The sequence below is a fragment of the Dipodomys spectabilis genome, unplaced genomic scaffold, assembly GCF_019054845.1.
Source record: "Dipodomys spectabilis isolate Male_0828 unplaced genomic scaffold, ASM1905484v1 ptg000095l, whole genome shotgun sequence".
In the NCBI taxonomy this organism is placed as follows: Eukaryota; Metazoa; Chordata; class Mammalia; order Rodentia; family Heteromyidae; genus Dipodomys; species Dipodomys spectabilis.
The window spans coordinates 46480999-46505961 of NW_024870772.1; the positions used below are offsets into that span (position 1 = coordinate 46480999).

Genomic DNA, 24963 nt, shown 5'->3' on the forward strand with positions numbered 1-24963 from the left:
CTTCTAGTCTGAATATGAGTCTTACAGTAAACCGTGTGACTTCAAGCACAGATTAAATCAGAAGTAAACAGAGCGAGCTCTTTGGTGGCTCTGTCTGAGTCCGGTGGTGAGCAAGTGTGAAGCATCTCTTTTTGTGTTCCGACTGAACGTCCCGTGGATGTGACCATTCACCCGTGGCCCTGCCTCTGCTGGCATCTTACGTCGGGTGATACCAAGACACACTTTTGCTTGGAGGTTGTTGGATACTAGAGCAATAAATAGGGGTAAGAACTAAGTTGGCAGCCAGGTGCCAGTGGCTCACGCCTGTCATCCTAGCTACTCAGGAGGCTGAGATCTGAGGATCGCGGTTCAAAGCCAGCCCAGGCAGAAAAGTCTGTGAGGCTCTTATCTCCAATGAACCACCAGAAAACCAGAAGTGGCGCTGTGGCTCAAAGTGACAGAGTGCTCACCTTGAGCCGAAGACCTGAAGGACAGCATCCAGTCTCTGAGTTCAAGCCCCATGGCTAACAACAACAACAGCAAAAAGAAAGTTGGCTTCTGCAGCCCAACAAAAAATAAACAAATAACCTGAATAAAAACAGATGAAGGAATCGAACAGGCACTTCACCAAAGACGATGCTCGAAATGACATCATGAATTCCCAGGGAATTCTAAATCAAAATCATAGACCAAACCTGCCAGGACCTCGGATGTTTAAAACCACAAGACAAGGTAGGTGCTGGCAAGAACCAGGAAGCAGGAAGCAGGAAACCAGAAACAGGAAGCAAGAAGCAGGATACATTCACCCTTCATGGGGGAGGGAAGTTCCCAAAACTTAAATGACAAGCCAAGCACAGCGACTCCTGCCTGTAACCCAAGCTGCTCAGGAGCTGTTATCAGGAGAATCTTGGTTCAGGGCTAGACCGGGTGAAATGTGTTCGAGACTTAATCATTCCGTAGAACGCGGTGGCACTCAAGTATCACCCTGGCACTGGGAGCACAACGAGAAGATTGCAGTCTAGACTTGTGCTTGGGCACAAGGACAAAACCCCCCAAACACGCTTGACCAATAAGTAGACAAAGGACAAAGGTGAACCAATGCCACAGCCATACTCACAAGACTCTGTGTTAGAAATGATCTTACAACTTGGAGAGCGGTTGAGGGGAGGGAAAAAGGGAGAAAAATGAGGAGGGGGTGACCAGTTAGACAAGACATGTAATCACTACCTTACTTATGTAACTATAACCCCTCTGCACAACACTTTGACAATAACATTTTTTTTTTAGGTACCAAATTTCTTTCTTTGAAGGAATGGTACAAATTAAAAGAACTTAGGATTCTGGTACAACTTACAGAAAAGGTAATGATAACCCCAAACATGCAGGCACTGTCCCCGTGACCAGAAGTCACGTGTGGCTTTGGGGGAATCAGCCCAAAGCTTAGCTCTCATCACTTTCTCCCAGACTGTGCTTGTGAAAGAGATATTCTGCCATTCCAGATTCAGGGGCTCCCATCCTGTGCAAGTTGGTGACATGGTCCCTCAATTCTTTGATAGACTTCACCAGCTCATTCAGGTAATGAGTCTCAATGAACTCACACAAGTGGGGGTCATTTTTGTCAGTGGCCAGTTTGTGCAGTTCCAGTAGTGACTGATTCACACTTTTTTCCAAGTGCAGTGCACACTCCATAGCATTCAGCCCGCTAATGGGCCAGGATACGAGTCAAGCGGTAGAAGGCCTGCCTTGCAAGCACAAGGTCCTGAGTTCAAACCCCAGCACTGCCAAATAAACAATATGATTGCTACATAATGTGGGAGTCCCATCTCTGACAGTGCACACGAAGGACCGAGAGGAAGGTTTGGAAGAGGAGGCTGTGAGTGAGTGGAGCTGGGACCCTGGTCATCAGGGACAGACCAGATGAGCTGGCCTTAACCATAGGATGGCTAGCAACAGGCTGCTGGGCGGCACTCCTCAGAACAAGAGCTGAGCCCGGACTTGCTGACAGCAAGAGAGGAGAACCACATGCAAAATGAGCTCCATGTGCAGCGCTTCAGCCCATACTGTGATTCTTTCTCTCTTCCTTCCTTCCTTCCTTCCTTCCTTCCTTCCTTCCTTCCTTCCTTCCTTCCTTCCTTCCTTCCTTCCTTCCCCCCATTCCTCTTTCCTTCCCTCCCTCCTTCTTCCCTCTCTCTCTCCCTCCCTCCCTCCTTCTCTTCCTTCCTTTCTTCCCTCCCTCCTTCTTCCCTCCCTCCTTCTTCCCTCCCTCCTTCTTCCCTTCCTCCCTCCTTCCCTCCCTCACACTCTCCTTCTTCCCTTCCTCCTTCCCTCCTTCCCTCCTTCCCTCCTTCCCTCTCTCTTCCTTCCTTCCTTTCCTTGCTCCCTCCTCCTTCCCTCCCTTGCTCCTTCCTTCCTTTCTTTCTTCCCTCCCTTTCTCTTCCCTCCCTCCCTCCCTCCCTTCCTCCCTCCCCCTTTCCTCCCTCCCTCCCTTTCTTCCCTCTCTTCCTCCTTTCTCCCTTCTTCCCTCCCTCCCTCCCTCCCTTCCTTCCTTCTTTCCTTCCTTCCTTCCCTCCCCTCCTCTCTCCTTCCTTCCTTCCTTTCTTCCTTCCCCCTTCTCTCCTTCCTCCCTCCCTTCCTCCTTCCCTCCCTCGTTCCTTCGTCCCTCCCTCCTTTCTTTCCTCCCTCCCCACCTCCCTCCCTCCTCCCTTCCTCCCTCCCTCCCTCCCTCCCTTCCTTCCTCCCTCCCTCCTTCTTTCCTGCCTTTCTTTCCCACCTTCCTTCCTTCCATCCTTCCTTCCTTCCTCCCTTACCCTCTTTCCTTCTTTCATTTCTTGGTGGTGGTACTGAGGTTTAAACTCAGCAACTCACACTTGCTAGGAAAACACCCCACCATTTGAAACATGTTTCTAGGCTTTTCTCACTTTCATTATCTTCTGGGTAGAATTTTGATGTTGCTGCTGCTGCTGCCAGCCTGGACCCCGGTCCCTCCACGCCTCCCACGAGGGGCCAAGGGGCCGATGTTACCTGAGCTGTCCAGGAACTGAGATCTCCTGAGCTCTGCCTCCTGAGTTGCCGGGGTTACAGGCTCACACCACCTCATCTGGCTCCAAAAGTTGATGGACTTCTTTTGTGCAACTCAGGCTTGTTGATATCTTGGTGGCCTTGAAACCTGGTGCTAGGGTCTAGGGCTCAGAAATACACAATACAAACAGCAAAGACAACATGAAGTGTGCCAGGGGAACGCAGCGTTGGAGGCATCAGAATTACTGGGTTCCTAGTGGAGAGACACGGACAGCATAGAAATGCATGGAGACACACAAGGGGAAAAGATTTCTGGAAAATGAAGTCCTTTCCCCAAACCCCCTACTTCAGGGCGAGCGCTAACATAGTCTCATTTAATAAGTAAAAACAAGTGACCTTTTCAGAGTCCTCATGGTCCTGTGTTGCTCTGCCTCCAAAAAGGCACTGCGCTCACTCTGCCGATAACTTTAAAGATTCATGAATCTTTAAAATATAGGTAAGATTTAGGCAATCTTACAGATAGGGCTAAAAGCCTCAAGCACTATGTACTCGGGAGAGAACTGTGTCCCATGAATTTTTAATAAACCAAGCCGTGCTATTTCCATGAAGAACCTGGGTATGCTAAACAAGAGTGACAAGAATTCCACGGGGAGGGGCTGAGAAGGGCAACCCTCCCCCTTCCAGGAGAGCGGGAGAGAGGGCAGGAGCTGGCGGCAAGAGTCACATTTGATTACATCAAAACTAAGGAAGTTCGGATTCCCTGCTTTGCATGAGTTGACATCATCACATCACAAATATTTAAACGTGGTTTTATCAATTTACGCAAGTTCTTGTTATATCTCATTCCAACAATTAGGTGTACTACACAAAATAAAGATTATAGTTTGAAAATCAATTTTGTCTCAGAGTTACTAGGTGGCCAAGGTCAAAAGCAGAGGCAAAAGGATTTCAAATGGAGAAGTGGATAAAGATCAGACTCCTGTAAAACCAAATGGGGGCAGATGAAGGTGGTGTCCCCATCTTGCCTCTCCATCTCTCCTCATCTCTGTCTCAGTGGTCCTCCCTTCCCCAGCCTGCTCCTCCCCTCCACCGTGGTGTAATGCCTGCATAGAGTATCATCATTGTTCAGTCTTCCAAAACCATTCTCACAGCGAGCATTTATTTTATTTTAACTAATAAAAAGGTAAACTAAAACTATGTTCTCCTGGTTCAAATGCTCTAATAAAAAGGTAAACTAAAACTATGTTCTCCTGGTTCAAATGCTTGGGAAAGAGGTAGAGAAGGAAGGAGGGGGGAAGAGAGAGAGGGAAAAGAGCGAGCCATGGCCTCACATTCTTGACTCTTGAGCATTTATGGAGAGGTGGGTGTGGATATTGCACCTTGAATCTTAAGTGAGACAGAATTAATGACTTCCCTCATCAACACGTCCTCCTTTGGAATCCTTAGTGTTAAGGCCTACGAGGGGTTTTCTGGAAAAAGTGGACCACCTGGGAGAAACTCGCTTCTCTAAGGATTGGGGTGATGGGGGGGGAGGGGAGGAAACCAACGGGAAGGGCTGAGCAAGAATGAGTTTTATTCATGGAGAGTGGCAGATAAGATGCGCGTGAAGCACCCTGTCTCCTTTTGTTGTCTGAGAAGACTGGGGTGTGTCCACAAAAAGTGGATCACTAGTCAGTTGAAGTGTGGCTGCCCGTTCTCAAGAAACCACACTGCAGACCACGCTACAGGGACAGGAAGTGAACCTGTGGACCATTCTACAGGGACAGGAAGTGAACCTGCAGACTACTCTACAGGGACAGGAAGTTAACCTGTGGACCACCCTTCAGGAACAGGAAGTGAACCGAGGGCACACTTAGGCAGTGGCTTGCCATTTTCCAACTGCTGGCAGTGCCATTATTTAAGGGCTGTAATTGGAGAGTTAGGTTTCACTAGGGCAGAGATAGGGAAATATACATTATTCATATTTCACTGTTATTTTTTAAAATTATTTTTGCCTGGAGGAAAAATGGTCAACGAAGAGTGAAGTACTCAGCCATGGGACACATGCATATCAAGTTGACTGGCAGCATTTCTTTCCACTGCAGGAATTAAGGGCAGGCTGAGACAGAGCCTACGGAGTAGGAGCAGACTTGCTGCTTAGCAACAAGGCCACAGATGAGAAAGAGTCGTGTGGTGACTGTCTCTGTGTGGGCATCACTGAGCCACGTCCACAAGCCTAGATGGTGTGGCCAGACACCAGCAGGAGACACACACATGCACACCAATACACACATGCGCGTGTACACATGCACACATGCACGCAAACACATCTGTCGCATGTAGGGCCGTGAACAAAGGAACATGAGTGGAAATCAAGCACAAGCACAGTGGGCTGTCAGGGAGTAGCACACAGGCTGCTGGGCGGCCACTGACCCTGGGCTGAAGATGTTTACGGTGGACAGTTCTCACACAGGCAGCAGGAGAACTCTCAAACTGCAAGGTCAGGTGGAGTGTGACACACACCAGGCCCATGACCGCCATTGTTAGTTCTCTTCACCCAGGGCGGTGGGCCACAGACAATTGTGTGGGCCACACTTTCAACAGCCTGCCTGAGCCCTGGGTTTGCTCACCCCAACGTCCTCACCCACACAAGAGAGACTTGGTGAGCTGGATGTCTCCTGAGCAGCCCGAGGCCTGGGCATCCAGCTCCATTCCAGTGTAACAGCCCAGTGTATATGCGGGACATCGATGGAAACCTCATCCCAGCACATGGCCTCACTGCTCCCTGAGGGAGAAATGGAAAATGGCTGAACCCTGGCCACAGCATCTCTATTTGTGACATAAAAAAGAAAATACAAAACTAGACCAAGACTGGATGGAGAGCACTCCCTGACCTGAGTCTTTACCTGCTGCTGCTGCTGCCGCCTATGGCCATGTGCCTTCCAGAGAAAGCCAGATTCAGATGTTCTGTGGTGAGCTTGCAGACATTCTGACTCAGAGGATCTGGATGGACTCTGAAGCACAAGAAGTGAAGGCAAACGCTGGCACGTCAGATCCACCACAGTAAAAACCTCTGCTCAGCCCAGGAAGGAAAAAAGCGACAACCTGCGGAATGGAAGAAAACACTTGCGGCCTGTTCAACCAAGGGTTAATATCTGACACATAAAGAACTCACAAAACTTAACAATGAGAAAGCAATCCATTGAAGAACAGGAAAATGATCCGAGTAGAAACTTCTCAAAACAAGGAGCACAAGCAACTAACAAATACAGAAAATGCAGGACTACCAGACACCGGAGAAATGCAGATCCAAAGCACAAAGCAGCTACCAGCGTGGCTTCACTTCAGCTGGCGAGGCCTTCCTGAAGCAACCAACAAAGAGCAGATTCCAGGAGGAGGGGGAGGGAAAGGAAGGTGAACACACTATTATGAGGAACACCATTACAGGAAACAGAACAGAGGGTGCTCGAAAAGAACCATCCCCTGACCCGGAAAGTGAGGTCATCATGCCACAGAGCAAGCTTCAAGCTGCGGAGGCAGCCGGGGACAGTTCAACGTGGTCCACATGCAATGGAATGTTAGTCAGTCATGAAGAACAATTAAATCCTTCCACTTGATATAAACTGGATGGCGCTGTAGGGCATTACGTTAGACAAAACAGGCCAAAGAAGAAAATCACGTGTTTTCTTGCATGATGTAGGTGGTAGGTGAGGATGGTGGCATGGTGAGAACTCAGCCTGGTATACACACTCATATTATGAAAACATCACACCCAACTCCACCAATAATGTACAATTAATGCCTGTTAACACTTCAAAAGAGCTGGGGACTGGTCCCCTTGCCTCTAGTCTGAACTACTGAGATCAGCAGAGCTCTTCCTTCAAAGCCAGCATGGGCAGGAAAGTGCTGGAGTCTCCATCTTCAGTTAACCAGCAAAAAGCGGGAGTGGAGACACGATTCGCATGGTGGTGCACCAGCCAGCCGAGAGCAAATGAGTCAAAGGAAATCGAAGGCCCTGAGAAGGAAGGAAGGAAATTCATTTTAATATGGAAATGTCGGGATAGGAACTTTTGGAGCAAATGGGAAGAATTAATGGCCCGATAAAACTGTGAGGGTGTGCTGTTAGACCTGGCCTGCGTGAGGGGATTTATTGTACGTGCACATAAAGTACCTTCTTGACTAACATGTGCATTTTTCTATATCTTCTCTTAATATTTAGGGGAGTTTGGAAATCCAATTTGCATCAGTTCACCCAAAAATTGTTAGAATGAATTGGGCTGTTCTGATTTAAAAATTCACAGCAAATAAGTTAATTAATCTTTTTCTGTGACCCTTATTACATCATCAGGAAATATTGCAGAGTAGCAAGGAGTCTGGAAAGTTCTGTATATATTCTTACTCCTTGCAAATGTTGGCATGTCTGTCCAGTAACTCAGGGTGGGACGCTGAGTCAGGTGGCTGGGGGGGAGATGCTGATGTGTGCCAACTTGCCTGGGCTTCTGCTGTCGCTGGAGGCCAGGGTTGTAATTATCACCGAGAATGGAGATGCTGCCCCCTCTGCTCCTCATCACTGTAAAAGCTGTGCATCATTGTCACCTGGGAGCACCACCCCTGGAAGGTCTCCTTTGCTCACACCGTCCTCAGCAATCAACAGTGTCTTAACTTCAGCTGCTTTCTCCTGCAGGACAGGATAACAGCCTGGACAGGTGGTTTGGCGTGGCTAGTTGGCAGCTCTGTGGCAGCTCTGTGGTAGATTGGCAGTACATAGTGGGATGAACTGAGCTGCATCCCACATGTGGGATACAAAGCCAAAACAACAACGATGATAACAGTATTGATATTGGGACAGGTATGTAACCGGGAGAGGAGAAGCCAATGAGAAGGGAGAGAGAGGAAAGGAGAGTAGATGGCAGGCTAAAGACAGCACAGCAAACCCCACAGAACACCGAAGAGAAGGGCTGGAGAGGGGAGTGTGGTCTGTGCAGATTGTACAGCAAAACCTCCTCATCTTACCCACCAGTGCCCAGTCAAAAATAAAAACATCAGGCTGAGTTGCATGTGTCTTCGCCGTATTTGCTTTTTCCAGGAAACAATTTGATTAAGAATCCCAGGTGTTCTATGTTCTTCTACATCATTCAAAACATTCCCTGGTGCCACTTTCCTGCCTGCTGTGCCCAGGCCTCGGTGTCCCCCCCACCATGTTTCAGCCCTTAGACCCTTGTCCCCAGTGAGATCTGTGACTTCCTTAGAATGACTGAGGGGTTTGTCAGACCCCTTAGTGCCCGAGCAGACCCCACAGGAAGGCCTGAAGACCAGAAGGACAAGGTCTGGGCTAGAGAGGCTGTGACATTGCAGGTATAAATCAGAGATGTGAGTTACAACGCAAGGCCAATTCTGAGGTCTCAGAGCCGGCTTTCAATTTGTGATACGCACCGGTGTGCCCAGGGGCTTCATGGTAGCCTGAGGCTAGCCCATGCCAGGTAGTAGCGAGAGGAGTACTTACAAATGTGTCACCTGCACACTTTAAAATGGCCAGGTGCCTATGACCCACACCCATCACTCTCGCTGCTCCCAAGGCTAAGATGCGGAGGATGCCAGTTCCGGGCCAGGGCTGATCCAAGTCTCAGGCCTTGCTGGAGTATAGTGGCTCCCATGTGATATTCAGCATAAATAGGAGCATCACTGTCTAGATTACAAAAAAAGCAAGGCTGTCTCTCAAAAATCACGAGGGGAAAAAAGGCTTCAGTAGTGTAACACCAGACTGATGAACACCAAGCAAGCTACGAAGATGAATTCAATGTGGAGGGTGATGGGCGTGAGTGGCTCAGCAGCGTCCAATGGCAACCTTTTGGTGCTGGGGTGACCGTGCCGATGCTGGGATGGTTTCTGTGTGACGATCCGCTCAGTCACAGGGGTCTGTGTCAAACAGAGAGCTGGGACAAACCGGCACTGGCCAAGTATGGACTTCTTACAGCAAACTGTCATGCATTTAATAAATACGCGTTCTTCATGTAGCAACCGAAGTCACTGACCCCCTTAGTGTTCTGCCACTTAACAACAACAAGAAAACAACCCTCCTTTTTAAACCCCAGACCCTGCCACGTGAATGTACAAAATGCTGTTGGATGTTAGTGCTCAGATACGATCTCACATGCTCACCTCACCTGAGCTATAGTGTTGTTGATTAAATGTTTCTGTCGGAGGTGGAGGCCTAACAAGGCGATCACAGCACAATCATCACCTGGGTTGAATGGAGGAGAGGCGGTGCTGGCAACGTGGAGGTGAGTATGTTCTTCTCGGGAAATGGCTTCCTGTGCCTCTGGGTTCCTTGGCTGAGTTCACTGTGCCACACAGGGCACATGGGCCCGTGAGCGCTCACTACCTAGGAAGTAGCACCTGAGACTGAACACATCAACCTTTCTGTTAGCATTGATAGGTAATGTCAGGGCTTTTCACTTGGTGGTAGCATCCCCCTCCACCCCCTATGCCCCCCCCCACCCACGAGATGATAAAATTAGTCCAGTGATGGCACAAAGCAGTAGAGTGCTAGCCTTGAGCAGAAAAGCTCAGGGACAGTGCCCGTTGCCTGAGTTCAAGCCTGACAACCAAAAAAAATGTAGACTAGTGAATTCTTGATGAGCAGGACATATCTGGAGACGTGGCCTGAGTAAGACTTGGCTGTGGGGTTGAGGTACCAAGACATTATCCCACCCCGAGCGGGCTGTCCTCCACAGGCTCTCCCTGCCAAACAGGCCTCATGAGCCTGAACAGAGGGAGGGTGCCTGGCCTGGGAGGAAAACCCGAAGCTCAGAAGCTCAGGTGCGGCCGAGCCAAGGTTGGATGTGATGACAGCCGCGTCCCTGTCATCTTCCATGTGGCCCCTGTAGCTCCCCTCACAGGAAGACCCCTGAGGAATGGCTGGGCTGGGAAGCTAGGCTCAGTGTCTGGAGACACTTGTGTGGTGGATGGTCATGGCTTCAGCCAGTGGTGGTCAGCCAGACACAGCCACAAACAGTTCTTCCCATTTCCGGTAAAAGACAGGATTTCATCTTTCTTTATGGTTCCGCACGGCCTCTGAGAGCCAACACGTGGACTGACTCATGTTCACGGCAGGGATGATTCCTGCCAGGGAGAAGAATGCTGCTTCTGTCGTCTTGCCTTTTTGTGGTTTGGGTGACACTGGGGTTTAAACTCAGGACCTTGTTCTTGCTGGACAGGTGCTCCGCCACCCAAGCCACACTTCCAGCCCTTTGTTTTGCCCTGAGGTAACAGAGCCTTTTCCAAAATGCCTGGCCAGTCTACAATGTCTTCATCTGTTTACTCTTTGTCTCTTGGCGATGGAGATGGAGCCTTGTACCTGCTGACGCTGTGTGCTCCCACTCAGCCAACCCTGCCCTCCGCATCTCTCTCTACTGACATGAGCTCACTGTGAGGCGAGACCTCGGACACCGGTCACTTGCTGTTGACTGGATGACACCACGTCCACTCACACTGAGGGCTGATCCCGTATAAAGACGTCGCTTCTTCTCCAGCTCCTGGGGTCCAGCCACATCTGCTCAGAAAGGCCTCTAATGTGGGCCTGGAGCTCAGGCTGGGTTTGTTTCCTTCCCTCGCCTCCTCCCATCTACTGAACTCCTTCCTGCCTCACTTTCCTTGGCCATTCCACCCCCAGGTGCTGGTCAGGTGAGCCCTGCTCTGCCTATGCTTTTGCCATGGTGAAGAACACAAAACATGAATTCCACAGCCAATGGTGCTCCCAGGGGAAGAAGGCGTGTTCCCAGTGTGCATGATTTTCCCATCATAGCTAAGGAGGAGGGCACTGGCCGGCTGAAGCGGCACCCACGCTGTCCACTCAGAGCGTAGCACTGCTCTGAGAAATGACGCAGACCGCTTGCGGGAGGGATGTTCTCAGAGGACCTCCGTGTGCTCATTTTCCCCCAACTAAAAAGGAAATTGACACGCTAGATGTCCATGTAGGAAGCTGACCAATCCCAGGAGCAGTGTCGCCAAAGATCATTATCAAGTCAGGCTTTGAAAATAAATGTAACTTTAGTCCTAAGAGCCTTTATTCCACTGCACATGCAAAGGGTAACTATGTATGGTGGTAATTCATGGGGTTCTCAACACCAGATCTTGCTTTCCCCTCCTTACCATCTCCAAGTCCTGGAAGGGTCTGACTCCCTCCCCACTACCTACTTTGAGCATACCGATTCTGATGAGCCAGCTGGATATGTCAAGATTCTTCTAGAAGAGCAGCAGGGCCACATTGAAGGCAAGAGAGGACTGGAGGATCTGAGGTGGCTGTTTTCATCTGTACAGAGGTGTTAGACAGACATTAATCACTGGGATGGAAAACATCTGTGAGACCGCAGGCTGATACTACCATTCTTCACTAAGATGGAAACAAGTGAAAAGCTTTCCTGACAACATTTTTCTCTACTTATTCAACTCTAACTTACTATGTCTCAGTAAACAGAAGCTAGAAGAATAATTTTCAAAAATGTAGACTGAGAATACTTGAAAATAGTCAACGTCTAATTTTCAGACCCACTCTTGGAATAGTGAACGGAGACATCATTAACTACAAACAGAGTAGAACCCAAGAGTGAAGAGACATGTTGAAGTACATAGAAAACACAAGAGGCATGACGTCAGACTTCAGTATAAATACTGCTCAAATAATAGAACAATGGCAGGAAAAAGAATGCCAAATGCATGTGAGGGTGTCTTTAGAGGAAGGGATGACACTTTTCAAAATAAACACTAGACACACTGTCAAGCAGTTGTTGTAGAGAAAGTATGACTGAGGTGGATGTATGGGAAAGGGCAGGGAACAATGATTGCAGAGGCCTCTGTGTGTGTGTGTGTGTGTGTGTGTGTGTGAGAGAGAGAGAGAGAGAGAGAGAGAGAGAGAGAATGCATGCGTGTATGTGTGAATGTGTGCGTGTGTGTGTGTATGTGTGAGGGTGTGTGTGGCATGGCCCTTCACTTTAAACAGCTCTTCGTGTGTAATCCTACATATCAACCAGATGTGATGGGAGAAAGCACAAACATTTTTTCAAGAATCAGAGAAGAGCTCTAGCATAGAACTCAGGGAAGTGATTTTCGCAGGACCCCGGCTGCCTCCCTCCTGCCCACAAGGAAAGAAAACATTCTTAATATTTTGGAAAAGTGGCTGCTGGAAGAAAAGACTTCAGAAAACAAATTCATAGCACTTCTGGTGCATTTATTTTCTATATTTCTTTCCCTTTTTGTTTTCCAGATACTGGGATTTGATCTTGGACTCTCACATGGGTTTGGCCGGGGCTCTGTCTACCTCTTGTTGTATAATTTTTTTTTTTTTGGGTCCGGTCATGGGGCCTGAACTCTGGGCCTGGGCGCTGTCCCTCAGCTCTTCAGCTTAAGGTTAGCGCTCTACCACTGGAGCCACAGCGCCACTTCCGGCTTTTTTCTTTTTGCTCATGTGGTGCTGAGGAATCGAACCCAGGGCTTTACACATGCAAGGCAAGCGCTCAACCACTGAGCCACCTTCCCAGCCCCATCTGTCTACCTCTTGAGCCATGCCTCCAGCCCAGTTTGATGTTTTGTTTGGTACTTGGCAGCCATTTGACCATGGAATTGGATGTTCCTAGGCAGCTGTGAAAGCTTCGTGCCTCCGCTTCCTGACTGCACAGCGCCCTGCACTTCATCACAGCACGGTGACGTCATGGCGACGGCACGGTGACAGCCATGGTGACAGCATGGTGACTGGTCTCTGTTTTGCACAGCGTCACCGCTGCATTTGCTCTGTTGTTTCTGGTCGAGCCCTCAGTCCAAGATCCAGGGAAGCAATGTCTCACCACAGACTCCACATTTGCCTTCCAGAACTTTCTAATGCCTGTGAACACTTTCCGGTGAAATGCACAATTGTGTCTCCTTACTGTTCAAAGTTTGTGTTGGGTGTTTCCTCTTGTGCAAATAAAATCATAGAGGAGAAAATCACTCGTGCCTTGCTGTATTGCATTGCATAATACACGGCCATTGCCACACATTGCTACCTACGTTAGAATTAGAATCACTAAAATTAAAACTTGACTTCCTTGAGTGCTCACTGGACTCCTGCGAGCCATGGCAAATGTGTGAGATAGCCCAGGCACACAGGAACTCTGTCATCAGGACAGCTCTGTGAGATAGCCCAGGCACACAAGAACTCCACCATCAGGACAGTTCTGTGGGATAGCCCAGGCACACAGGAACTCCACCATCAGGAGTCTTCCTCATTCACTTTTAAATAAATAACCTGTTGAGCATTTGGAGGGCTTGCCAGTTATCAAAACAGAATTAACTGCATACATCTCTTCCAGAAGATCAATAAAGCTTCCTCCAATAGCAATCTCTCCTAATGGATGTTTTGTTGTGCAACTGGAAAACAATACTGAGCATAAATGAAATAAAGATTAGTTACATGCATGACCAAGTTCACAGTCATGTTACTAAACACACAATAAGCTCTGATTCTAAAAGCTCACTCATTGTTTTCAAATACAAGGACATATGTTTTGTCAAACCTGCTCTCCTGAGTCATTGATACCTAGTCTTTCACTTTTTGCCATACACAACAGAAGAGAAAGGGTTTCGCTTGACGGTGGAGTGTGTTAAGATCTGTATTCACACACAGGAAGTGATAGGAACACAGGGTTTACCTGCTGGGGTCTGTTACGTTGGTCTCACTGCCACGTGGCTTCCACAGCAAGATGCTCAATTAAGTTAATTAGCAGAAAAGATGACACCTGTGATTAATAACCCATGTGCAATGCCGGCACACCCAGGTCCTTGAGCTGTGCATCCACCCCAGGTGTGATCTCGTGGGAGTCACTGAAGTAATAAAGTCTTTTGTCTACATGCTGACTCCATGGGAGTTACTCCTCAGTGAGCCTTGGTTATTTTTAAGATGCTTTTGTCATTTATTTTTGAATAACAATGTTCGCCTTCCATTATCTGTGTGATGAAAAATGATCGCACGGCCATTTCCAGACTCATGGTCATGGCTGTGTGGGTGTGTATGTGTGCGTGGGTGTGTGTATGCACATACAGGTATATGCATACATCCATATTCACACACATAAACAGGTTTCCTTCATTTCTTGTGTTTCTATGTTGACTGATCCCACAGTCTCTCTGTTCCTTCGGCCTGCCTCTCACTTTTGGGTTACACAGCCAGAGGAAAAGCAGAATCTGTGCAACCGGGACCCTCTTTGGCATTTCCTCCCCCAGGACCACCCTGGTGAGCGTGTTTTTGGTAGTATGTCGTAGTACGTGCACTTTCCAACATGTGTCAGAGCCCTTGTGTTACTCAGTTTGTTCTGGATCCAAGTGGGCTCCTGAGTAGTTTGGGTTCAGAGTTGACATGTTTGAAACAGTGCAGACTGGAAGTGAGATCAGGCCAGCGGACCCCGACACATCTCCTCCTCGCTCTCATCCTGTGTGAATGAATGATGGTAGAGGTCAGGTGAATGAATGATGTGGTGCCCCCTTCCAGGTCCACTGGGCAGCGAGGCCGTGGTGACCGCCACTGACAGGCAGCAAGACAACTTTTCTTCTTGAACCTTCTTTTCTTTATCATGGATGTAAGGAAGAAGAATGAAGCCTGTAAAATTGGGAAAGAAAGTTGATGTGGGATCGCCCTACATCTGTCTGGATCCTGGCACCGGCAGTTGCTGGGCGTCTGCCTGGTCCATCGGTCAGCGTCTAACATCACCAGGCCCGTGGAGACATGGGTGAAAGACACTTTGCTAGAGAACAAAGATACCAGGACATGAGTGTGGGGTTGGGTGTTCATGGGTACATTGCACACACAACTGTCATGCTCAGATGAAAGAACGTATCCCTAAGTGAATGTGTGCGTGCCTCTGGCTCCCGAGTGGAGTGTGGGTACTGGGACCCGACTGAGTCACCTGCAGAAGCAGCTCTTCAGCCTGTTGGCTCTCCTGGCTAATTCCCCCGGCCAAGTCCCATGCAGCCCGGTAGAAGTTGTTTCTCACTTTTATATTGTGACTTGGCTTCACACCGCAGCCACCTCCTCAGTCCAGCTGAGGTGATCGGAGGAAGTAACTGTCAAGTGCAGATTTTAGAACTAAAAGGGTTGCTGCAGGTATCCGCGTTTCAGTGTTTTGAACTGAATGTGGTCAGGATTTAGAAGTGTCCAGATGCTGTCCCTTCCTCATGACCCCGCTGCCCCTGTCTGCCTGGCTCCTGCAGGCTTGGCTGCTGGTGTACCGTGTGGCTCCCTGGGGGCTGTGGGGCTGGCGTCCCACAAGGACTGTCCCCAAGGACGGTGAGGCTGAATTTAAAATTCCAACCAGCCAGGTGTCTGTGGCTCATCCCTGTAATCCCAGCTATTCAGGGATCACAGTTCAAAGCCAGGCCAGGCAGGAAAGTCCATGAGACTCTTGTCTCCAATGAACTACCAACAAAATGGGAAGTGTGCTGTGGCTCAGGTGGTTGAGCACCAGCCTTGAGCAAGGACAAAAGCTCAGGGACAGCGCCTGGGACCGAGTTTTTGCCTCAAGACTGGCACACACACACACACACACACACACACAATATGGCTGATTTCAAATCACAAAAACAAAACTCCTGTGAGGAGTCCAGAAGAGGACAGACTGCCGCGGGAAGGAAAGTCAGGATGGGGTTGTGTGGCGACGCCTTGGGCCAGGACAGGAAGCCAAAACTCGGACAAGTGGAGAAAGGCTGATCGTGCCTTGCCCTGGTTGGCCAGCTGAGGAAATCAGGTTCCACGGTGAGTTTAACAGGAGCCGTTGATGTGTGTGGAATGTGTGGAGAATAGAATGGAGGCGAGAGGTGGGAGAATGAAGTGTTGGTGGGGATGGCGGGGAGCCGGGGCCAGGACTCTGTGCCTTCTGCACAGACTGAGTTCCATCACACTTCCAGAAATCACACCAGCCTCGGCTGTCTGGACCACAGTAATGGTGCTGAGCCCTTGTTTGTGGAAGAGCAGGCAGGTGGTAAACATTCATAAGAATGATACAGTGGATATGAAACCCAGTCAGCTACTCGGTCTGCATATGTAGGGTCTGTCTTCCCACACAGCCTCTGAGCTTCCTGGGTCCTGCCTCCAGTCAGCTCCAGTCTGTGGAAGCTCAGCCCTGCGGCTGCAGAGCAAACTCAATCCTGGTGGGGACGGGGCGCAGAATGTGCAGGCAGGCTTAGAGTGTGAGCCCTAAACGTTCAATGCTGCTGGAAGGAACTCGACCATGGTTCACTCTGCCCCCCATTCACACATGGCCCTGCGCTAAGCACCTGCTCAGTGTCAGAGCCATGGAGACGGGGGTCAGGTACAGGAGGCCCGACGATAAATGTGCTGTGTGTGAAATCACTTGCACCGTGAAAACCCAAACCGCAGCACCAGAGGAAGGAAGTTGCTAGTGACAGCAGTCTGAGGGGCACTTTTGTTTCTTCTCCGGATCCCGAAGGTACGGGAGTAGAAAATGTACCAGAAGCAATTTGTCATCAAAGCACTTCACAGCGCCGCCCGGCAAGGAGGATGAATACTTCTCAGCAAGAACTTTCTGTGAATGTCAGAACTGTGGCGCTCAGCAGAGGAGTGCTTCATTCTTCCAGCTCCGTTGGTGGCGCCTATTTTGAGATGAGAGACTGAAGAATTCAATTATGCACCTCGGGAGAGGATACCAGAGGAGCAAACAGGCTTTATTTAGAAATACGGCACTTTGCAATTGCACTCCTGAAACAGAAACCAAGCCACACGACTGAGGGTTCCTGAGCTGCATACACTTAAGGGATAACTTACTTAGCAAAACAGAGGGGTCACATGGAAGGGGCATTTTCACAAGCATCTCTGGAGGATTGATTTGGTCACACAACCAAATAAGACAAGAGACAGAGTCAGTTAAGAACAACACCTCTTTACCTCGTGAAGAGGGAGGATGGGCAGGGGTGGAGGGGGAGAGTCGGGGGGGTAGAGGGAAAGGGCAGGCAGGGGTGAAGGAGATGGTGTGCAGGTCCACATCTGGCATCCAAGTGGCTGAAACAAGCCCTCTACTGTGGACGAATTTCAGTTCCTCAATTTTAAGAATTCACAAGTTGGTGTGCGCATGCTGAGCGTCAGAAGCGAGACACCCTGTGGCGTCCCAAGAGGATACTCCTATGCGTGGTGGTCTGACAGGCCGAGCTCGTGTCTCTAATGTCAGCCTCGCCTCCTGAGCCTTATGCACCACCGCCTATGTCTCTTCCGGAAGGACCACAGCAAGTCCTCCGGATGACCGGGTGCCTGTCAGACATGGCCCCCTCCTGGAGGTCCACTCCAGCAGGGTGGTTGGAGAGTCAGCACTGCCCACACTTGACGAGGAGCGAACGGGAAGCTCTGCTGTCCTGGCCGCAGAGCCACGAGTTCAGGACTGGCCTGATTACGGACTTGGATCAGAAGACGGCATTGCCATGCGTGGTGATGGTCACACCTCTGCCCTCACGACTGTACAAGTGATGCTGATAGACACAAAGCTGCGTGGAGGAGTTCAATGTGAATCACCCCCGGTCTCCAGGAGCCAGCAGATGCGTCTCCTCCCAGGCCTGGCTCAGGACTTGAGTGCCTGCTCACCAGGCCTTTCCTGAGGCGTTTCGAACACACATCTGAAGTTGTCACCCTAAGTGTTCCAACTCTAACCAGCACAGCCATCTGCTGATTCAGGCAAGATGTGGATGAAATCATCCAATTTAGACTTTAAAATGTCTGTGATCTGTACTCTGATTGAAACTTAAACGCCAGTGTTTTCTTGCATAAGAAATTGTAGTCACAACCCTGTCAAAAATTGTATAGAAGTACGACTGGTACAGACACGAATATTTGGACACAAGTACTGCACACTGGTTGGAGTCCCTGTGTTTTTTCTGTGTCGGGCTCACCATTTGCTTCTCTTGATTCAGTCATTGCTCAGAGTGTAGCCTAGAAGAAGCAGCTGCTGAGTGGCTGAGGGGAGGGAGACACACTGGCCACTCCCGGTACTCAGTTCTCCATGCCACGGAGAAGAATTGATGAAAGTGGGTTCTGATTTTCCCCTAGAGAAAACACGTCTGCACCATCCCCCAAAGGTGCTAAAAGGAAGTTCATCATCATCACCATTCACCATGTTTATACAATGCACACATTTCGGAGACACTGGTGGGTGTTTCTGTTGTGATCAGCAGTAGGAAGGAATAAGGTCACTCGGCTTTTACGGCTGGACAGCTCTCGGACTTCACAGCACAGCTTGGCTGTGTGTTTGCAGCAATCTCACTCCAAACGCTGCGGCGCTAAGTCTGCCTCCAGGCGACTCCTGACCACTTTCACCCAGCAAGCCAGAGTAAATGGGTTTTCTACTGGAGAGACTGAATCCGGGAGACGGAAAAAAACACCACTAGAGTCCTGACATTTGTGTGCCTGAAGCATATAAAACTGGTAATAACAGGCTGATTTTGATCCACAAAAAAATGACAGTTGCTCATGGCTCAATCCAGCATTGGTAACGAGTTCTCTTTCGCACTCTGGACTTTTTCACGTGTTCACTCCTTTGGTCCTCACACGAGGCTGGTTCTGCAGTAATTTTCATTCTGATGGTGACAGAAGAGCTGCTTGGTGCCTGCGGAGGAGACTGGAGTCCCCCCAGCCTCACAGATGGAAGCCCGGCCTGGCTCAGGAGCCGAGGCACCGTCTCCCACGCGGTGTTGCCCGGCTGTGGGCTGTCCTCACCTGCATTTGGCCTGTAGAACACAAACCAGCCAGACTTCCCATTCCTGGATTGAACTCGCCATGCTTAACTTTCTATCCACTGTCCAGATGTAAATGAACTGCACATGCAGACCTATGGCTTCCTCCTCCACACAGCTCCCTTTCCTTCCACTCAAGCTCTCAGGGGAAACATTCATACACGCATGTACTGGTACACACACACACACACACACACACACTCACACACACACACACACTCACCATCCCACACTGGCTAGGACAAACCATGGCTGCTCCCATCTCTCTCATCTGCTACATGACCGGTCTCCTCTTTTTCTGTCTATGTCTGAGTCCATGAGCCACGGCAATTTCTGCACATGTAGACACAACTGCTCCAGTTTTGTGGGAGAACTTGTCCAGAACCCTCACCATACCGTCTGCAACTCTTGACTAAATTTTTTCTCCTGTCTCAATTAGTCTTGAGTTCCAGCCCGTGAGTATTAAGTTACCACTTTATCAACCGCATTAATAAATCACTGTGCTATGCTATACATGCGCATGCACTTGAATTCATATTTATTTACGTGAAATAAAGTGTTCATCACTTCTGTAAACACTTGCATCTCAATTACCCAAGACGTTTGTTCGATCATTCCTTCCCTGAAGGATTTTCCCAGGTAGCGCATTATCTGGCACAATCACCTGATTGTCCAGTGGCCCCAGGAATTTGCAGCTGGCTGGAGCCTTTGCTGTGTGGTTGGGTCAATCCATGTGTTCCACGATCTGAACTCCTGTTTCTGATTAGTGTGAATGACCTTGAAGGATCCATCTTTGTCAGATCCAGTGCTTGAGAAGGAATTTAAAAGGAATCAGACTATTGTGTCTTCAGAAAGCAAAGCCTGAATTCTTCGCGGCACCTTACGTATGTACATCTTCGGTCTACTGAAGGTCTTGCTCGTGCTCAGATGTACCAACTCAGGATCACGCTTGTCAGCTACCTCCTCCCACGTGGCACAAAGAGCCCATTGCCTGGACAGCCTGCGTGGGGTGGTTTGCCATGGAAACCCTAACTTATATTACAATGTACTTTTGCTTTTGTGGTGTGCTGGTATATAACCTTCTCTGTGGAAATCATGGAGTGTTTAAGGGCCTATTGGCTATAAATACTTCTCAGAAAGCCTCTAGGTCTTCGAGGTGTTCTCTACTGTAGAATGTCCTCTGATCTGTCTAAATCTCATCAAAACAGGAGGCATGAGGGCGCTGAGGAGAGAGGTGCTGGTGGCAGGGAATGAATAGGAGAGAGAAGAGCTTAGTGTGATCTTGTTTAAAAGCCAGGCTAAGCCGAGTGCTGGGGGCTCATGCCTGTCATCCTAGCCACTGGGGAGGCTGATACCTAAGGATCACAGTTCAAAGCCAGCCCAGGCAGGAAAGTCTGTAAGACTCTTATCTTTAAGTAACCACCAGAAATCCAGAAGTGGTGCCATGGATCGAGGTAGTAGGAACAGTGCCCAGGCCCTGAGTTCAAGGCCCATGACCCACAAACAACAACAATAAAAAAATAAAAAACAATGTTAGAAAAGTACAGAACCCAACAGATTTTGCCTGCAGGAAGCCTGGTTCTCTAGACAAAATGTCTCGTGTGTCCTTTCTAATCACCTAGACCAGACATGAGCTACTTCTACCCACACAGGAACATGTCCAGGGCTGTGAGTGATGTCCGGGCAGACCCCAGCCTCCGCCCACAAGGCCCTGCAACGTTCCCTGTGTCTCTCTCTCCCCTGAGACACCTTACTCTGGGATGACTGGGGAAGGGACACAGAGGGCCGGGACCAGAGCGAGCACCAGGGCGAGCAAGCGCCAGGGAGGGCGAGGCCCAGCGCCCTGGGCTTTGGTCACGTCCACACCGGAAGACGGAGCAGGAGTGGGAGCAGGTGCTCCCTGCCAGCGCATGGAGCTCTGACTCTTCTTCACACTGTCCAGCCTCAAAGCCCGTCACAATGGGCAAGGACTCATTGCGTTTTTCTGGGTCATCTTTTCTTAGGCCTATTCTTGGATTCTGTATCCAAGCGTCAAGAATGTGTGCGGCTGTGTCATCTCTTCCCTGGGGAAAGTGAGCTCTGGGCATTCCTCAGCTTCCCGTGGCTTGAGGGAGGAGAGGCAAATAAAGCAGAGCAGAAAGGCTGGGCTGCAGCTCATGCCCCTCTGTCTTGGTGGTTTGATTAGTTTTAATCTTACTTAATCGTGGCTTCAGAGAGAGTCATCCTGGCTGATGAAAGCTAATGTGTTCATATCAGGAAAACACTGAAGGCACAACTTTAAACCATTCAGCCTTTCAAACTCATTTGCAGAACCTCAGGGTACTCAGCATAGACTTCTATCTGTGGCTGAGTTGCTTAATTTTAGGTTCTATTTTGAATTCTTAAATAAAACTCATTAGCAATTAGCATGCCAATAAATGAGACTGAGTAGATGCCTGTCAGGCAGACATTTAAATCAGGTTTTTTACTCATATTATTTGATATGTTAGGTCTAATCCTATAATGACTTGTTTCTTTTTCCCAATGTAAATATAATGCAGAATAAAAGGTTAAATAAAGAATAAGTGTAGGGGCTGGGAAGGTGGCTCAGTGATACAGTGCTTGCCTTGCATGCCAGAGGCCCTGGGTTCAATTCCTCAGCACCACATAAGCACAAAGAAAAAAGCCAGAAATGGTGCTGTGGCTCAAGTGGTAGAGCGCTAGCCTTGAGCTGAATCGCTGAGGGACAGCGTCCAGGCCCAGAGTTCAAGCCCCATGACCGGACACACACACACACACACACACACACACACACACACAAAGAATAAGTGTAAACATTAGTTTTACTGGTGAACCATAGATCTATCCTGAAATTTTAGCTCTTTCTAGAACTCTGTGAATTGAAAACATTGTAATAACATAGAAGCAAGAAACAAGGTTCTAAGAACTATCTTGCACCAGATGCTTCTGAAATCAGTTTCCCGAGACACTTGGTATAATTCCATTCCTGTCTACTCTAGCAGCGGTCATAAGAAAACAAGTGATTGGTAACTGCTGACAGTAGCAGTTTCTTGAGAGAACTGTTGTGAGGGTTCACTGAGAAAGCGCATGACAGAGACACAGTACATGAATAATAAATACCTTTCTGCTGACATTCCGGTGGAAGCTCTAGAAGAAAAACCCCAAAACAGTTGTTGACATTGTGTGAACGCTCAGCCAAGGATGGGATCCACAGAGGACAGGCAGCAGGTGTCACAAAACACCGGCTCCCCTGGGAGGGAGCGAGCGTGGACAAGGCCAGGCAGGGCAGGGTGGAGCCAACCAGGGCTAGGCTCAGGCTGGAGCCAGCGCTGGAGGACAGGATGGGTGGAGACATCAGGGCGGCAGCCAGGCCCAGCAGGAAGAGAGGGACAGCCAGTCACATGGGAAGACAGAGGGACAGCCAGTCAGTCACTCAACTTCTGGTGGCTTCTCACAGAGCAAGACCAAGAAAGCTGCTGGAATTCCCTCATGGTTAGCTATCAAAATTAAATTAGATGTGGTAGTTTTCTAACACATGCATTTTATATAACTCTACTACATGAGGATAATTGTTTGTAAAAGTTCCACGGAAGGGTGGTAAGAAGTGATTATATTGTAATAAGCCATCTGGGAAAGCCACCATGAGGTAGATGTATTTTCAATTCAGATTAAGTTTGAAGGTGGGAGGTTCAGAACTGAAATAATCTACAGTAACAGTAGCTCCACAAACATACTATACTTAGGGGTTGGTTGTGGGGTTTGTAGCACGTCTCGGGAACCATTGTCTCCCTGGGATTTCCCGTCTCCTCCCTGTCCCTTCAGAGAAGACGGTGTGACCTGGGAGTGGGTTGCTATGTGGAGGAAAATGCTTAGCAGAGCAGGAGTTGACTTTGGCTTCCTGAAGAGCTGACATCTTGAGAACCTGTGGACAACCACTACTGTTCACCTGCACACACCACTGTTTATCTATACATACCACTGTTCACCTGCACACACCACTGTTCATCTATACACACCACTGTTCACCTGCACACACCACTGTTCACCTGCACACACCACTGTTCATCTGCACACACCACTGTTCATTTATAACACCACTGTTCATCTATACATACCACTGTTCATCTATACACACCACTATTCACCTGCATACACCACTGTTCATCTATACACACCACCATTGCACACACCACTGTTCATCTATACACACACTGTTCACCTGCACACACCACTTTTCATCTATACACACCACTGTTCATCTATACACACCACTATTGCACACACCACTGTTCACCTGCACACACCACTGTTCACCTTTACATACCACTGTTCATCTATACACAACACTGTTCATCTATACACACCATTATTCACCTGCACATACCACTGTTCACCTTCACACAACACTGTTCACTTGCACACACCACTGTTTACTTGCACACACGACCAGCTCATTTTCACAAAGCTAATTTGAAAATGAAAAAAAGAATTATGAAATACTGATCTGATTTTTAAAACATTAAACATTTGGGAAACCTGTTGATACAGTTACTCTGTTGTGTCCTACCCAGAGATGAACAAGAGGGACAAAAGAACATTGTCAGATTGCTCCTGCATGCTTCAAACACAAGTGTGGGAAAGAATGTACCAGCATGAGTCTCAGGGGTGGGACCTCACCAACACAGCCATCAGTGTGTCAGCTTAAGACCAATGTCGGCCATTCCCTGGGTCTCTGTAGGAGTCCAGCCAATCAGAGTGGGTGGGAGGCAGACATCTCTCAGATTCACCAAGTTCAGCAACAAGGACAGGTGCAGGCATCTCCCACAAGCACACACATACCAAGGGAAAACAGCCAGCCCAAGATTCCTATCCACTCTTACTGCTGCTTACCAAATCAAAACTGACTGCTGGCATATATGTGGTTAGACTGATTAGCCTGCAACTTCCATAACATTAATGGGTGAATACGCTAACATCATATGCGGTATATCTGCCAGCTAACACAACACCTTCACACACATAAAATTTAGCCAACATAATGCTGTGGGGTCTGTATTACCTCCTGGAGGATTCCATGCAAGACAGAGTTTAACAGGGACTCAATTTCTGAACTATTCCGTGGCTTACATACTTCCATGTATGCTGAACGTGTTGTAAGGATGTGGTCACACACATTGTCACTTAAGCACCAGAATCGACTACCATTGCGCCCATTTTACCACCTCTCAAGTACAGCCAGAGTCATGAATTATTTTACTTTAGCACAACTTGATTGCAGAAATAAAAGGGAAAGTCTCAAAAGGATTTTGAACTGGCTGGCAGTTTGCACAATTGTGCAATTTCCACATTTGCACAATTCTCTTTGCACAATACTACCCGGAGGTCCCAGATCCCCTGTGGTGCTGCCCCGGTCTCTGCCCCCTGCAAGGACATCTGCTTAGCTAGGCTTCAACGCAAGATGGAGAATTGAAATAATTAAAAGTATCAAGGGTTGAAATTCAGAATGACAACTGAGAAAGCATGTATGCTTTGTACCAAGTCCAGCAGAAGACCTGAACATAGACCAAGATAAAACACATCACACATACCTGATCTAGAACTAAGCAGATGGAGTGTGTCCATACTGCAGCTAATCCACCAACCTCTCAAAGTCGGCGCCTAGCACTCATTACATCACCCTCGGGACACAGGAAGAACTCTGAAATGCAGCTCATTTGGGGAGGAGTCCCAGGGTTTGAAGTGAAAGCATCACACTTGCTAGATGTGATGGCGTTCAGTGACAGCTGTGGCACTGTGGCACTGTGGTTTCTTCTGGTCAGTCATGGGGTAGAGTCTCAGTTTTTGCATGGGCTGAAATCCTCTATCTGGGCTTCCTACATGGCTGGCATGGATGGAATTTTGCGATGTTTTTTTTTTGTTGTTATTGTTGTTTGTCTAGGCTGGGCTTGAAACAACCCTCCCGATCTTCACCTTCCAAGTAGCTGAGAAATACGGTGAGAGCCAACAGCTCCCAGCTGAAATATTTTTCCTTTACTTACAAATTAATGTTAAAAATTCTGAATGTTGCATCATTTAATAATAAAGTGCATTAAAATATAAAAGACTAGAGAGTTATTTTAAACCTCTTACAATATAAAAATATAATTAGGAAAATCCAGTTGGGTGGGGTATTTTACAGAGTTATACCTCTGTATAATAATCTGAAATTAGAGTATATGCACATCTTTA

General features: G+C 48.5%; 1 long non-coding RNA gene across 1 annotated transcript; it reads right to left on the bottom strand.

Moving 5' to 3' along the window:
* Window positions 1–1547: 1547 nt before the first annotated feature.
* Window positions 1548–24546, bottom strand: LOC122112796. Its single transcript, XR_006148269.1, has 5 exons — window positions 24536–24546; window positions 18208–18209; window positions 9209–9217; window positions 3668–3674; window positions 1548–1681 (listed from the first exon to the last, which is right to left on the bottom strand). It is a non-coding gene; the product is annotated as an uncharacterized LOC122112796 (long non-coding RNA).
* Window positions 24547–24963: the final 417 nt, after the last annotated feature.